Source organism: Pavona decussata, unplaced genomic scaffold, assembly GCF_977016875.1.
Source record: "Pavona decussata unplaced genomic scaffold, jaPavDecu1.1 SCAFFOLD_6, whole genome shotgun sequence".
NCBI classification, from domain to species: Eukaryota; Metazoa; Cnidaria; class Anthozoa; order Scleractinia; family Agariciidae; genus Pavona; species Pavona decussata.
Window position 1 is genome coordinate 78,647 of NW_028145430.1, and position 14,350 is coordinate 92,996.

Consider the following 14,350-nt stretch of genomic DNA (forward strand, 5'->3'; position numbering starts at 1 on the left):
GTATTTCTACGTTATAACTTTACATCCTTACCAGGGATCAGGCAACAACGGTAGTCAATTGGCCAAAACGCGTGCGTGGTGAATTAAAAGACAAACTGAATGAAAAATTTATCTAAACGGAAAGCGTTACCTTGACATCTAGCACTAACACCATAGGCCATTCAGTATAGCTTTTGTGATCTATGTAGGCTGCTGGATTTTATCGGTCAAAGTGCTAACATCAGTGCTAATTTAGCATAAGTGGTGCTGTGACGCGTATTTATCACGAATTACGTCATCATTGCGTCATAATAACGTAAATACGCGTCATAGCACCACATATGCTAAGTCAAAAAAAACTACAATTTCGATTTTATGCAACTTTGTTTTTTCTCCGTTACGACATTTTTATTGTTTTCGACTTTAAATTCCCCTAAAGTTTGACCACATATGGTCATGTGGCGGGAAATTTGAATCGCTTTAATTAGCTGTAACTTTATGCCTTTTCATCCGATTGAGATGAAGTCTTTACCAGAAATCAGAGAATTTTATACGGATAACCAATACAGCATTTTTAACATTATTTTCCTGAATTTTAATTCTGATGCCAAATTTGGACATCGTTTATGACGTCAAACTAGCAGTCAAATAGAATGAAATAATAACCAATTGCTAGGTAATTTATCCACCTACTTCTCTTCAAAGTCTCGTTGCATTCGATGTATTCTACTTTTGTCTATAGTCTATGACTCTCAGTTTTGAGAGTTGAGGGAGGAAAAGCCCTAGCAACCGACCATCGTGTTCCCATTCACCTTGGCGTCCAATGGCTGCAAAGATTGCATGAAACTTGCCAATATACGAGTCAACGGTGTTATATGATAATCTAATCGGGCAACCACAGGGGTGAACATCATGCTTGCCAAGATAGAGACAGCCACTGGGATGTACTTGTGTTTTCTCATCATCTTTCTAAACAAGGAATCTACGAAGATCGCTAGGTGAGGAGGACAGGAGGTATTTTCTCCCTGGGAGAGCACCAAGAAATGACTCCAGTTCTTGCTTGAGAGACTGCTTTTGCTTCTCATTTAAGGTGGATAAGGAGGCGCAGGTGAGCAGATTAAGGGGCGTAAATTTGTTGAAGGTCGATCCTGAGCGAATTAGCAGGAAACGTCCCAAGGACCTTACGTTTATAACTACACATCTGGCCAAAAAGGAAATTGAAATCGTTTGGGTGGAAACAAGTAGGTCATGTAGGAGCAGGGACAAAGAGACGAGCCACAGACGTAAGTTCCTGTAAACAGGCAAAAAAAATATACGTCAGTTTAAGGTATAACCGTACCATACTGTTTAAGATAACCTTATAGTAAGAAAGGTGCCGGAGAGTAGCTAAATTCTAAAAGCCCATGAATCTCAAAGTAAACATGATTGTGGGGAAAAGCCTTTGTGAGAGGGATACTCAAAATCCCAGGTTCTCCCTTTTGAGCTAACAGACAAAATCGTTTTGCGGAAGCTCGAAGCGTAGGCCACCAAAACCTCCCTGGATAAATATCAGGAATAATCAAAGTGCAGGGTAGTGATAGGGACTGACGAAAATGAATCAGATGGGGGAATAAGGGCAATTGGGAGGGGGAGGGGTAGGGGAAAGGCGTAAGGGTTATAGAACAGACTGGGGAAATGGGACGCTGGATGCTGAGCACAACCATACTAAGGGTAGGATAAGGCGAAAAGAAAGGCAGGGCCTGACCAGAAAAATCACACTGAATATTTGAAGGAAGGGCCATCAGGTCGGCTGAGTGACTAGATTCCCCCTCCCAAAAATGCGTTTCACCATGGCCCAAACCGCCGGCAAAAGTGAGGCATCCATGCGGGATTTGCGGCGCGATAGAAAATCAGCGGGGTTGGATCAGGAATCAGGCCCATAGTCGGATGCCACTACAGAAATGGCTACTGGACACAAAACACCTCCCCAACCAAAGGATGGCACGTCAGAGGAAAGTCGGATATGGGGATGACATTCGGATCGCCAGAGCAAAAAGCCATCCCAAGATTCAAAGACCAGATAAAGCACCATCTCAGCTCGGAGAAGAATAGAGAGTCTAAAAGGCCTCGAAGAACGATAGGCTTTGGAGATAGCCAGGTTGATCTCATTCGTAAACAAGTGGGCGCCGGGAACCGCTAGAGCCATCGGAATGCATTTACCCGCCAGCTTTTATAGTTTCTCGTGACAGTAGGTCACGCACAAAGGCAATAAACTTATCTTTCTTGGCGGGAATGAGAGTGAAAGCTTGAAGACAAAAGTCAGAAACGAACTCTAAATAAGGGACCGTTTGCAGCGGTACAAGGATAGATTTGGACAGCCCAATACAATAACCCAATGCAGAAAAGATGTAACAGACAAGAAAGAGGGCAGCTTGAGCAAGGACGAAATCGGAGTTAGCTAAAAAGGCTGGGGGAAAATGGGATTGGAGCTCAGGACGAACAGTAAGCTGGCCAATATGACGATCGTCAATATACAGAGAGCAGGGTATACCGATGGACCGAAGATAATGAAAAACTAAGGAACCTACGGTGTGATAAATGTAAGCTGACAGTTTCCAGCGAAAGAGGATCGTGTTGCTAACAAAATACCATCCTCCCCACTGGAAACCGAAGAAGGTCCGGCTATTTTGAGTGAGGAGGATATGGTCGTAACCAGACTTATCATCTGTTACAGACTGATATGAATCCTTGTGGACATATAGCGGGAGTCCTGGGAAAAGGTCTAACACTTGAAAGGCCTATCGACTGTCCATAGCTTAATGAAACGATCATCCGATTATTAAGGCCAGGTTTCGAGGGCTCAACTGTTAAGGGCATAACAACACGCGGGGTCGATAACTCTCCTACCCTTCCCCAGAGGGAGATGGCACCTGTAGCTAGACGGTCTAAATTTAAACTACTAAAATACAAGGGTGAAACTGTTCAAAAGATATATTGTTCTGAAAAATTTTGCACGGAGGCAAGCCAGAGTCAAAATGTTCTCCCTTGAATATTTGAAGACGTTGACGCCAGCTTCAATCCGACTCAAAACTTATTTTTCAGTATGAGAGTCTGTTTGTGAGGCGATAGACTGAGCTAGGTGTCATGGAAATTGTGAAGTTGGCCTGCCAGAAAATGGCACGGATCTCTTAACGCAAGCGTGGACGGATCTGCTTTTTCCCCACCAGCAATTATATCTTTTTACAAAATCAGGTTGCACATGTTGATTGTATGCTGTTAAGCTTGGAACGCTTTGAGTAGGTGCGGAGTTCAACGAGAACCATTGAACATTGTTAAGTGACACATCTTGAGGGTGAAAGTGAAGGGAAGAAGCCGTAACGGAGGAAGAAATCTAGGGTGAGCGAAAGGATACATCAGTACAGGAATATAACACAGAACAAAAAGTAAATAAATTGACGTATAAAGTTTATTGTGCAAAAGATCCAATACCTACCTCGGTTGGCAAAATGACCAATCTGGCTGCAACAAAAACAAGTAGGAGGGGTGGAACTGGGTGTGATGCGGACTGAGGAACGAAGATTACGCAGACACTTGTCGACCTTGGCCAGGGACTGCAACAGTTTCCCGTAGTCGCGGTCGGAGAATAAGGTCAGGAAATAAGCTTGGAATTTCTCTCTAGGTTTGATGCAAACGCTGCCGAATCTCCTATTGGAGCGACCGAGTAGTAGGAGGACTTTTCGTGGTTGGCATTAGATGCACAGGTAACGAGCTCTTGCGCCAGCTGGAGGGCCTCGTACTTATATACATGAGCCGTTCTTCACGGTTAAGGCATTAATCTTACGTGAAAGTATATCAAGGGAGGGCTTATTAAGGTCCTTCAACGCTTGCAAACGGGCCTTGAGGGTGTTACAATATATCCTCAAAGAAAAATAAATGGTAGAAAGGGTAAAAAGGGGTGAGTGGATAAAGGGAAAAACTACGAAAGCAAAAAATGGAAAACAGTAGAGAAAACCTGATGTGTAGGCGGGGGGAGGGGGGGATAGAAACAATAAAAAGGGAAAAAATTAAATAATGGCAATATGGGTCGCCATTCCCGGGGTTGGAAAAAAAGAGCTTAACGATGATTGAAGGAAAAACACAATAGAAAAGGTGGAAACAAAAGCTGAAAAAAATAGAGACTAACAACTGAGAGAACCCCCCCCCCCCCCCCCAGGGCACCTAGGCACCGCCATTGGGAAAGCGAACTAAATAGGGGAGAAAATAAAACCCGGGTGGACCGTATATAGTATAGGGAACAAAGGAATAGCCGGGAAAGGTAAAACTTAAATTAAATAACGACCTATGGGAAGCAAAAACACAATAAACAAAACAACACCGAAAGATAACCCGTGAAAGTAAAACTCCAATAACAAACGGGACCTAACTGAACGCGCGAAATAAACATTAACAAGCAAGTGGTACCTACTGTTAACCCTCTGAATTGAAATGAAAAACGCCAATAAACAAGTGGGACCTTCTGTTAACCTGGGAAAGTAACGCTCCGATGGACAAGCGGAACATTCTGTTAACCTGCGAAAAATAACACGCCAGTGAAGAGGCCGGACCTGCCGTTAACCTTCGAAGAATAACGGTTCAAGGAAAAAGCGGGATTTACTGTTAACCTGCGAAAATAACGCTTCATTGAACAGGCAGGACCTAAATGCGAACTCGCAAAATTAAAACCGCAATAAAAAGCGGGGCCTAAACCAAACTAAAACTGTAAAAAACTAAAAAAGGGAAAAAAAAAAAAAAAAAAAAAACAAAAAAAACTGGGTAACCGGAAAATAAAAAAAAAGGGACAACGTGTGGAAACACGTGAGAAAGGGTGGCATGCTGTTCTGTCGCACTTTGTAATAATCATTGCACTTTGTAATACCTGTCGCACTTTGTAATAAAACTGTCACACTTTGTAATACCTGTCGCACTTTGTAATAACAATTGTCACACTTTGTAATAAAATAGCTGTCGCACTTTGTAATAACAAGTTGTCGCACTTTGTAATAAATTAAGCTGTCGCATTTTGTAATAACAAGTCGTCGCACTTTGTAATAAGCTTTCAAACTTCCTTTGAATAGGATATTTGGTAGAAAATATATGACTTAACTAATCCCCCAGGGCACAAATACGTTCTTCCTTGATATTTTACTCTACATACTTAACTGAGGGGACAAACGTGTTCTACTCCACGCCTCTCCCAATTGTTATTTTGGAGATCACATAGCTTGTTTAGCAACGATGGAGTTTAATAACTGAACAGAGGGGAAATAACTCTAGGTAAAAATAAAAAAGATGCGCGAGAGGGTTGAGTCCAAGGGTTAGTAAGGGAGACGGAGGTTTCAAGTGACTCTTTACCTGTTCTATATGAGGGTTTTTTTTTTTGGGGGGGGGGGGGGAGGGGATATAGTCACAAGATTTTAAATAGGTGCTACTATCGTGGCTAAAAGTCGGGATACCTTGGACACCATTACAAGACAAATACCAAAGTTCTTTGAAATAAACACGCAACGCAGTGTAAATGGTCGATAGGTCTGCGCAGTAGATGCAAGCACGTTAAATAATCCAATTTAAAGTTGTATCGTTCTTCGTGTGTTCTGAGATACTAGTAGATGGGAGTTGCAGTGAAGGGTGGGCCAAGAAAGAAAAGACTGGATCGATTATATCTATATTCTGAATATCTGATACATTGGGCGCTTTCCATTCGACCAAAAATTCCGGAATGAAATTTCGAGTATTCCATGTGACGAATGGAACAGTATTTTCCGGTTGGTTTCAACCAAGCCGTCCCAGTCCATCACGTACCAATTTTCGCGCGAAAATACCAAATAAACAGGGGGATCAAAATATGGAGGACTCTTTGTCTATTTTCCTTGCTTTAGAGTTGCTCGACGACTATGAAGTTGAAATAAGCGAAGTATTGGACGAGGACGACCACATAACGCTGTTCAGTGTGGGTAGTTCCTACATGCGTGGGAATTTACAGTCAACCCAGGCCACGCGTGAACGATACTTTTGAAATTTGAACGGAGTTTTGAAATTTGCATGTCAGTTTGGAAAATCGTCAACGAGATTGCAGAGTTCCCGTATAAATTTCCCTAGCTTATTGACGGTATAAGGCTATGAATTTTTCTTTACATTGCAAAATTGAATATTTCAAGAATAACAATTGTTTCCCAAGTATTTTGATTTTTTTTTTTTTTTTTTCAGTTAATGCGTCTTTTGGAACGATTTCCAGAGAAATTTCCAACATTCCATTCACACGTCGGACATTACAAAGAGAAATTTGAATGTTCATTTCATTCCTGGAAATACTGTTCACGCGTGACCTGGGTTGGCTGTACACCGAGTCCGCGACTACTTTGAGGGCACGATACCTCTCTATTTTCCTCGATTTTCGGGCTCTGAGAAACTGGGCGCGAGCAGGAATGGTCGAATGGAACGGAATTTTCCGGTTATTCCGATCTTCCGGAATTTTAGGCCAACCTCGCGAGGTACACCCAAAATTTCGGAATGAGATTCCGGAAAATGTCTGTTCCATTCGCTCCCAAACCCGGAATTTCCGGAATTTTTAGTCGAATGGAAAGCGCCCATTATATCCTCAAGATTGGAGAAATGGTCCTCGTGGCCTCGTGGCCTTGATGCAAAAACTCATTTTTTCACTGCTGCCTCCTCTGGATCAAAACCAAGAACTGATGAACCCTCCAGTGAAATTCCCATGAGATCCTCAAGGGTTTCTCCACCAAAGGAGGAATCTTGATTCTATTTTGGGCTGATTATGCCCTTTCCCAGCTGAGCAGCGGGGATAGGAAGAACCAATACGATTTCAACCAAGCAGAGTCCATCTTTGAGATCATCTTTGTCGAGTTTCTTTGTTAGAAGGGTGGTTCACAGATCAAGGTATGCTTGCCTCTTGAACGGAGTACTGACCAGAACCTTCAAAAAGATCGAGCATTAGTCGAAACCATTTTGTGAGATGTACAAATGCCTCCTGCTCTAGATCGATGGGGTCCGCATACATCGTAGTCAAGACAAATAACAATTGCGAGAAGCGTGGAGGAGAAAGGGTTTTTTTTTTCTTTTTTCTTCCCCTCAGTGTAGTGTGCAAAGTAAAATATAAAAGAAGGACGTATTTGTACCCTGGGTGATTAGCTAATTCACTTATTTTCCACCGAACATCGTATTCAAAAGTAATTTAAAAGCTTATTACAAAGTGCGACAACTTGTTATTACAAAGTGCGACAGCTTTATTTATTACAAAGTGCGACAACTTGTTATTACAAAGTGCGATAGCTATTTTATTACAAAGTGTGACAAGTGTTATTACAAAGTGCGACAGGTATTACAAAGTGCGATGATTATTACAAAGTGCGACAGAACACATGCTAAAATGAATAACACGAGTAAACGAGTGAACAACGCAGCCAAAAAAAATCAAACACGAATGACTAACGGGCGAAAACCAGTAGAAACGCGTACGTGCGAACATAAGATAAAACACGGGAATAAACAGATAGAAAGAAATACTTCAAGTTGTTCGGCCGAAGGTTTGGAGCGACAGATGGTGGAGCAGTTAGAGCAGGTTATGGTGCTAAGGGCGGTTCAACTTGCGGGACAACTGCTTGAGCAGCATTGACGGTGTCTCGGTAATGATCAGCGCTTGGCCTTTGAACGTTAGGCTGTGGAGCGTCAGCCATAGCGAAGAAGAGCACACAGAGTAGGGCAAGTCTTATAACAGTAGAACAACAAGACGTGTGTAGTACACGGTTGTGCGAGAGCAGAGAGAATTAATAATGAGATTCTCTTTGTATACGCTACGGTGAGACCGCTGACATTAAGATAAAATTGACATAGATAAAGAGAGGTTGTTGGAACTAATTGACACGGCAAGGCACAATATTATATAGCCTCATCTAAACACAACTCCCCGAGTGTTTAGATGAGGTTATATAAACACGGGAGAAAGTCCTCTATTGCTTTTATAAAATGTCTGAAAAATAATTCTACAAATAAAGGAAATGTTGTTTATTTATTTCTTGATTGAAATAGATGTTCTCAGTACACGCTCTGGACAATTACATTTGCTACTAGCCAATGAAAACGCTCATCTGACAACCAATGAACCAATCAAAATTTGCGTTAAAAACGCAAGTTGAAATTTGTGGCAAGCGTCAGCGAGCCCCGTGTAGAAGACGGCGATTTCACCTTTGAATCCTTGTAAGTCTTACAGAAAAATACCAAACGTTCGGTGAAAACTAGAAGAAATGTCCAAAATATACGATTCTGTAAGAAAAGTACTTCAAGATGAGGAGTTTATTTAAGTTGAAAGTGAATGTCGCTGTGCTTGGGCGCTCTTGAAAGTTATGCGAACTTGCCCGATTTGACAGCCTGAGAACATGGTTAAGAAGTTGAATCACTGATCGTGCCTTGTGAAGTTTTTCTGGTTAGGAATCATAGCACAAGCAGCGGATCCAGCTTGGCGAAGTTGTTCATGGTAATAGTAATCGTAACAGTAGAGTTTTACTCTGAGAGATAATCCATTTTATACAAATTTGACAACCAAAATACGGCAACCGGCCGTACAAAGTTTGAATTGAAACATTTACATCTGTAGCATAAAGTTTTGTGTTCGTTTTCGTGTACATTTTTTGAATAAAGAATGTCTTTTAGAGAATTTTATTGTGGTACTCAGACGCAAAAATTACCTTGAAAAACGTTAAGTTTACTGCGTACTTTGTTGGATATTTTGTCGTCTTCGCTTCAGTTTCGTGTACGAGGTCGTCTAGCTAACGATGATCGAGGCAGGCAAAGCGATGTAGTTCATCTTTCTTTTGCGTTTTTTTCCTCTCGAGCTCTGGGGGAAGGAGATAGGCAAACCCCGATCAAACTTTGGGAAAATTTTCTCAATTTCCTTAACAGTTGAAATTAAATTACCTTGCGAGTCTTGCGATAGCTTCTGAAATGCTTTCAAATTGTGTCGGGAAACACAGAAAGCGTGACGTCACAACCGTGTCTACATATTCTCATCTAAACACACCTATCGACCAATGAGAACGTGCGTACTATCTAAAACATTTAAAGCCCGATAGCATTATAAATTAGGTTCAGTATCATTTACGGCCTGATTAAAAATGCCATGTAACGATTATCATCAATTCCTGGCCGTGAATGTCTAATGCGAAAAAGTGCCAAGCTTTTTGACAGGTTTGCTAGTAGCGAAGCTGTAAGAGATGTCAAATATAGTTTTGTTTTTCATTCCTGTGATATTTACATGTTCGTGAGGTAATAGTCAAAGACATGCTTAGTCAAATTTGAAACACAACATTCCATCGATGATTAAAGTTAACGAAAATGGCAGAGGCTTTTTCTTTAAGCAACACCTGTTATCAGTACAAAACTGTCACCAGCATTAATTTCTGAAATATTTTTGAGGCGCTAAGACTCCCGGTACGAGGATGGATCATTTTTTCAAAACTTGAGTCCGTTAAAAAAAAGTATTGACAAACAACTGCCTTTTATAAGTCTAAATTTCTGCTAGCCCTGATTACTGAACTCTATTTGGCATCTGCAAAATAAAGCTGTGGTACTTTGGCCGGAAGCACCCTTTGATGCCTGGAGCATATTAGGAAGACTAAAAATCGACCTTCGTGCTACGCATACGTACTCAATATAGTAGAAGTATTAGCCGTTGAAATCCTCCTCTCCAGGTAAATCATCAAACTGCTAATCTGTTATCATTGCTCAGAAGAATGCAACAGAGCAGAAGCGGTTAGGTCAAGGTAACGTTTTTTTTTTTTTTTTATTCACGTAGTGGGCTAGGCTAGGGCAACAATAAATTCGTACATCAAGAAAAACATCAGAAACTGAGCTGCCAGGAACTAAAACTGCTTAGAAAGTTCGTCAAAGAAAGACTCGAGAATGCCGGATTCAAAGCGTCTCTTTATCTTGTTGACTTTGTTGCTGCTTGTGATATGCGTTCAGATGGACCAGGTAGAGGCTTTTATACAGCGGCCGCCAAGAAGAAGGAAACTGAAATGTTCCAGAAGGGTGAGAACGTGTTCAAGGAGAAGGGGTAAGAGTGAAACAAACGCAGATGAAATGATGAAGCCTTCAGATATGAAAGATGTCTCAACAATCTTGGTAGGTGATCAATTTCATAAGTTCCAAAACCTCTTTAAATCATTAAATGCGCTCCCAAAATCAGCGTCTGAGAGGGTACAGAATCAAACGAAAAAGAAGATTTAGTTTCGCCTTGATAGATTCCCTTTATAAACGTGCACGGGGATAAACGTTCGCCTTTACAGTGTATTTGCTACTTTGTTGCCATTCTTTTAATAAATTAAAAGACGTTAAAACATGTTTTCGGCGGGAAACGCAACGTCCAGCCGATGTCGGTGAAAATCTGTTCGTAAGGCCTAAATGGCCCAAGAATCTCGAATTGAATTGCGAAGAAAATAAGTCTGAACGCCACCTGAAGCTTTCGTACGCGGAAAATGAAATTCTATTCACGCCGGTAGGAGAGCGAGATTAGGACAGATAAGTGGGAGGGATGCGAAGGCTTCTGTTTCTAGAATTTTCAGTTAAGCAAATCGCTTCGGATCAAACTGTGTTAACGTACGTTGGATCCCTTTTAAGAAGAAGACGACAACTGAAACACCCCTCCAGTTAAATATTCTCGTTTGTCCGGACACTGATAATTGGATTGGCGTTAGATTCACAAGAACTGTTCTGAAATCATCTAAAAAATTACTGGAGTAAAGTCTTATTACAGATGTGAGGGGCTTGCCTTTATAGAAAAATTATATTTATGCATCATGTAAGAGTCCAAATATTTTGCACTTGATTACTTCAATACGTTGGGGACACTGTACGTAGTCGTCCTTTTGTGTTGATCGTTGGTAAGACATGATTTCCCTAATTAAGGTATCAATGTACGCCACAGAGCTTACAGTTTTCTATCGGGATTCTATTCCATACACATGGTCATTCTTTCAGCAGAAAATTTGCCCAGAGGGAAATATTATAATGTGTTTAAAGAATATTTAATTGAACGATATCTTCACAATTTGGTTATGTCATAGAGTGGTATGACCGAATGGACTATCCTGAGTAGAAATCTGGACGGAATTATCTATTTTTTTAAATGTCACTGAAATGAAAAGTTAATGATAATGATAATGATAATGATAATGATAATGATAATGATAATGATAATGATAATGATAATGATAATGATAATGATAATGATAATGATAATGATAATGATAATGATAATGATAATGATAATGATAATGATAATGATAATGATAATGATAATGATAATAATAATAATAATAATAATAATAATAATAATAATAATAATAATAATAATGATGATAATAATAATAATGATAATAGTTTTCTTAATTTAAATTGCGCTTTTTAACAAGCAATGATCAAAAGCGCATTACTTAATTATTTATTTATTTATATTATTTATTTATTTACAATAGTTTCGGAACTGACGGTAGTAGATTCATTTGATTTTAACTTCGTTTGTCGTTTTACCTTTTAGGTTTCAGAGGAGGAATAAGCTCAGTGCCAACCTTCAGACTTTATAAATCTGTGTCTCTGATTATTGACTTTCACATGTCCTATACCAAAGTAGCATTTTTCGAAAGTGTGTAGTGCGTAAAGAGTGGAAGCTTATTTTTTAAATCTTGAAAGCTGTGAAGCTGGACTCCATGTATTGCTAGAATGATCAAGAAATCAAACCAAATGCATTGATCTAATAAACTGAATTTTACTGTCTATTTTTTATTGATGCTTGAAAAGAGAAACACTGTTTTCAAATTAAAACGAGTCTGCGATTCCCAATCATCATCATCATCATCTCTGAAACATTGCATTTCAAATCCGATTGACTCGTTGTTTTGATGTTTTGCTCGCGAAAAGGCGAATATTTCGGAGGTCAACCAAGACAAAACAAAGCATCGCCGGTCAATGTATTGTTCTCAGAACATCCACTGTTTCATTGAAGCCAATCCACTCATCCCTTCAGACCTAAAAATCCGTTAAAGTTCCTTAAATTACGAAATTGAGGGTATTCAGAATATTCGTTGCTGTGTGTTTCATGGAATATATAGACACGCCTTTATACAGAGAATTACAACACGATCTATCAATTAACGGCAAATAGAATATTCAAATCGACGCCAGGGAAAGGCAAACGCAACTCTAGGCTATCCACAACACAGTTTATTTAGATCTTGGAGAACTCAACATTTTAAACAAACTCTACAGTCAGTAAGTCTTAAGCGCTTCGGTTTTAAGAACTACCCTTAGTTTATCCCAATATAAGAACACCCTGTTACAAAACGACTATGGTTTCCTGCTTTCTTTTAACAGAGGTAAACAGGGGGAGACCCAAAAAAGCGGTCCTCCAACATTTGGCGGAAAACGCTTAATGACGTTGATTAAAAAGCAAAAGATGAAAGAAAAGAAATGAACGAAAAGTTGCCCATTGATATTTGTGCGTACTGAGAGAGCTTTTGTCTTGGTAAAAACGTTTCTTACAAGGGTTTTTTTCCCCCAAGGGCAGTTATTAAAGTTTAGGCACTTTGCCCGAAGTAACTTGAGATTCGTGATCAACGTTATTGACCAAGCACATTTTTGAAACATAAATTATAGCAATAGTTAAGCTGTTTAGCTTGTCTCCTTAACTTAATTGTTTCGATTCCGAGGCCATTTCGATTTTCTGTTGGCGATTTGTCAACTTGAACTTTAAGTGAAACTATTCTGACTCATTAGTCGAATTAAGTTCTCAGAGTGCACTCAATCGCCAATGCATTATAAATACCAACGGTCATAATCCTCTTCTATAACATTGCTCTCTGTTTTTCCTTGATTCTAAACAAAAAAAATAGTGAATTACGGAAGAAACTTATAGCTCCTCATCATAGTGACCGTGACAGAAAGAAAGAGCTTCACTACATTTCGTTTCTGAATTCCTTGAATAGTTTGAACAGAATGTTTCTATTCAGCACGATCAAATGCAGATGTCTCTTTCGTTAAGCTCATAGTTACCCTTTGGATTTTGGGGAGGAGTCGGCTCACATTTCAAACTATCTAAGACATTGATGAGAAACTTTCTACGTGCGCGAAACGATACGAAACAGGCAATGGATTCATCACCATAAAGGCCCCACCAAACGATTTCAACATCATCCAGCAATGCTTGATAATCTTGCACAGTTTTGAACAAGGTGGCCAAACGAATGGGACATGTTTGATGCAGTTGTTGAATCTTGGCACTTTGCACGAAATAAATTGAGATTCGTGATCAGCCAAGCACATTTTTGAAACATAATTTATAGCAATGGATAAGTAGTTTAACTTGTCTTCTTGAGGTAATTTGTCGATTCCGAGACCATTTCGATTATCTGTTGGCGATTTGTCAACTTGAACTTCAGGTGAGACTTTTCTGACTCATTAGTCGACTTTAGTTCTCAGAGTGCACTCAATCGTCAATTCTTTATGAATATTCACGGTCACAATCCTCTTTTCTAACATTGCTCTCTATTTTTTTCCTTGATTCTAAACAAAAAAAAAAAAAAAATGTGTTGTTTGGTAGTCTGAAATTCAGCCGTCTCCTTCCCCTAACCCACAGGGGGTGCATGGGAGAGAAAGACGTCTGAATTCCTTGCGTTATAATGCCGTGCGTGGACGTCACGTACTTTTGCGAATATGGTACGTAGTTTTTGAATTGCTGTTACGTAATTGAAATAGATAACCCTTTCTTATTGTTCGAACTTGGGAAAACAGATATTTCATTTCAGCGGCGAATAAAAATTAAAATAAAGTGTTGAAAGGCCAGACACAACTCGTAAGCTCGTGGTCTGAAAAGTGATCTTGGTATGAGATAAGTGGGAGGCTATTTCAGTATTTCTCGATCGAGGCAATGGTTGGTGTTTTGGGGGTTAATTAAATAACGCCGGGTGGTCAGTAAGTTGTGAAGAAAGGAAGAATTTTATTTCGCACTTACTCGTTTTGTTGTAAAGACGACTTCCTTTCGGTCAATTTAATCAGTCTCAGAGATTATTTTTCCAATGAGATTGTGTTGATAGCCTCTTGCCTGAAGGTACGTTTTGAAAATTTTGATATTGTAATAGAATGATTTCGCTGAGTATTTGGTTCTCAGACGTCTCAGCGATTCTACAGTGAAGCGGGAATGCTTGACATTTGCACACACGTTTAAAAAAAAAACAACCTACAGAGACTTTCCAGTACACATTTTTCTTCCTGCCACCCACCGGGGTCAGGAAAGGAATCATAAATAATGAAGCCCTAAGACTTCTTAGAAACACAACTCCTCTGCAAA

At 39.8% G+C, this 14,350-nt stretch overlaps 2 long non-coding RNA genes across 2 annotated transcripts in view; one reads left to right on the forward strand and one right to left on the reverse strand.

Moving 5' to 3' along the window:
* Nucleotides 1-4,197: 4,197 nt before the first annotated feature.
* LOC146488994 (uncharacterized) overlaps nt 4,198-14,350 on the reverse strand; it is a 377,056-nt gene continuing 366,903 nt past the window's right edge. Inside the window, exons 2-3 of the long non-coding RNA XR_014863784.1 lie at nt 7,519-7,670; nt 4,198-4,527 (exon numbers count right to left, since the gene is read on the reverse strand). This is a non-coding gene — a long non-coding RNA (uncharacterized LOC146488994). The remainder of the gene's footprint in view (nt 4,528-7,518; nt 7,671-14,350) is intronic.
* On the forward strand, nt 9,784-11,781 carry LOC146488995 (uncharacterized). The gene is made up of 2 exons (XR_014864964.1): nt 9,784-10,131; nt 11,546-11,781. It is a non-coding gene; the product is annotated as an uncharacterized LOC146488995 (long non-coding RNA).